The sequence below is a fragment of the Protobothrops mucrosquamatus genome, unplaced genomic scaffold (genome assembly GCF_001527695.2).
Source record: "Protobothrops mucrosquamatus isolate PMUCROS unplaced genomic scaffold, P.Mucros_1.0 scaffold2377, whole genome shotgun sequence".
NCBI classification, from domain to species: Eukaryota; Metazoa; Chordata; class Lepidosauria; order Squamata; family Viperidae; genus Protobothrops; species Protobothrops mucrosquamatus.
Genome location: NW_015388452.1, coordinates 36,479 through 39,061, shown reverse-complemented (window position 1 = coordinate 39,061; position 2,583 = coordinate 36,479). Strand labels below are relative to the sequence as shown.

The 2,583-nt window shown below is 47.1% G+C and overlaps 1 pseudogene; it reads right to left on the bottom strand.

The window, feature by feature from the left end:
• Positions 1 to 214: 214 nt before the first annotated feature.
• Positions 215 to 2,583, bottom strand: part of LOC107295528 — a 6,263-nt pseudogene continuing 3,894 nt past the window's right edge.

Sequence of the window (2,583 nt, the reverse complement as noted above, 5' to 3'; positions counted from 1 at the left end):
AGTTTGATGAACACTCGGTTGCAAGCATTCTGGCAAGTTCTCGTGGCTTATCTTTGTTTGCTGTGGTTTATCATTAAAGACTTGGCAGGCAGCTACGAAGTGGCTGCCAAGACATTCCGTTGCCTTTGTCTGTGCCGAGTAGTTTGTCAGGCCTCGGCTGACTGGTTGGGGGGTGTGGGTCGGACGGGGGACAGAACACTGTGATGCCAGCTACCGTGCATGATTCTTTTGAGTGCATCTTTGGTGGTGCGTACCATCCGTTCAGCTTGCCTGTTGGTGGAAGGGTGGAAAGGAGCTGACATTGCATGCCGGATCAAGTTAGCCTGTAGGAAAACCTGGAACTCAAGAGAAGTAAATTGGGGCCCATTGTCAGAGACGAGAACATCAGGAAGTCCATGGGTAGCGAAGATTCCTCTCAACACCTGGATGGTCCTAGCAGTAGTAGTGGAGGAGACAGGTACAACCTCTAGCCACTTGGAATGGCTATCCACCAGGATAAGGAAGAATTGCCCCTGAAAGGGCCCAGCATAATCTAAATGTACCCTTGACCAAGGGGTTTGTGTCTCCTCCCACCTGTGTAAAGGGGCCTGAGGCATTTCAGGCCTGGACTGTTGGCACACCTGGCACCCATGCACCTGGGCCTCGATAGCTTTATCAAGCCCAGGCCACCAAAGATGGCTGTGTGCAAGTGCTTTCATGCGCACAATGCCCGGATGTCCCTCATGCAGAGAGAACAAGACTCTAGACCTCAGTGAGGCTGGGATAACTACTCTACTACCCCATAACAGGCACCCATTAAATGTAGACAGTTCGTGACTCCTTTGCCAGAAGCTTTGAAACGCAGCATCTGGACACGTGTCAGGCCATCCTGACAACACCCATGTCAGCATGTGTGTAAGCGTGTGATCAGTGGCTGTTTCTGCAGCCATGTCCCTAGCATTGAGGAGAGATTCAGGCAATTCCTGAATAGAGAGAATATTAACAGCAGGGTGTTAATATTTATGTGAGAGGTAGCCTATTGAGGCCATCTGCATGGCCCATTTCTTTCCCAGGTTTGTGAATAAGCGTGTAGTCATATGCTGACAGGAAAATGGAACACCTCAGCATATGTGGGGATATGATGTGTGGTGTTTGTTTGGTCATTGTAAACAACCCCAGCAAAGGCTTGTGGTCTGTATAGACCGTGAAGTGGCGGCCATACAAGAAATCATGGAATTTCTTTATGCCAGCCACTATGGCCAAGGCTTCTTTGTCAATCTGAGCATAAATCTGCTCTGCAGATGACAGAGTCCTTGAGTAGTAAGGCACAGGGACTTGTGTCCCGTCAGCCTTCAGGTGACTGAGTACTGCACCCACTCCATAAGGGGATGCATTACAAGCGATGCACATAGGCAGTTGCTCGTTAAAATGTGCTAACACAGCATTTGATGAGAGCAAGGCCTTGACCTCTTTAAAACTCCTGTCATGGACCTTAGTCCACTGCCATGGAGCTTGTTTATCTAAGAGCCGGTGTAACGGCTCAGCCACTGCAGCCTTATGGGGAAGAAAAGCATGATAGAAGTTGAAAAGTCCCAAGAAAGCCTGAAGCTCACTTTTAGATTGGGACTTGGGGTCTCTTGAATGGCCTTCAGTTTGGATTCTGCAGGGTGGATGCCTTGAGCATCTATTTAAAGCCTAAAAATTATGTGGAAGTAACTCCAATTTGGCATTTGTCTTTTTTCAATTTGAGGCCCGCTTGGTGGAACCTCAGCAACACAGCCCGTAACCTCTCAACCAAATTCTGTGATGACTCCCCTGTGATGAGGACGTCATCGATGTAGGGGCACACCCCTGGAATACCCCTGAGCGTGCGATCCATGATGCTCTGAAATATGCCAGGAGCAACATTCACCCCAAATTGTAACCTTTTTACCTTAAAATCGCCCCTATGGGTCACTATTGTTTGGGCCTCAGCAGTTGGCTCATCAACAGGTAGCTGTTGATAGGCCTGTGCTAAATCAAGCTTTGCAAACAGCTTTCCCCCTTTGAGGGAGGCCAGAATATGACTCACTACTGGTATAGGATATGCATGCTGTTGCAAAGCTGTATTCAAAGTACATTTTATTATTATTATTATTATTATTATTATTATTATTATTATTATTATTATTATTATTATTATTATTATTATTATTATTATTATTATTATTATTATTATTATTTCAATTTATATCCCGCCCTTCTCCCGAAGGACTCAGGACGGCTCACAACATTATTAAAAAACAAAGACAGACCCACACACCCCACTGAATAAAACCAAATTAAAACCAATATTTTAGTGTTGTGGTAATTAAAATTTCTAAAAAGCCCAATTTAAAAATCCTCCCTAGGCCAGGCCCGCTTGTTGGAAAAGCCATGTCTTGAGGGCGCGGCAGAAAGTAAGGAGATCCGGAATCATCCGGATCTCGGGGGGTAGTTCGTTCCAGAGGGCAGGGGCACCCACAGAGAAGGCCCTCCCCCTGGGGGTCGCCAGCCGACACTGCTTGGCCGACGGCACCCTGAGGAGACCCACTCTGTGGGAGCGTACCGGTCTATGGGAGGGAA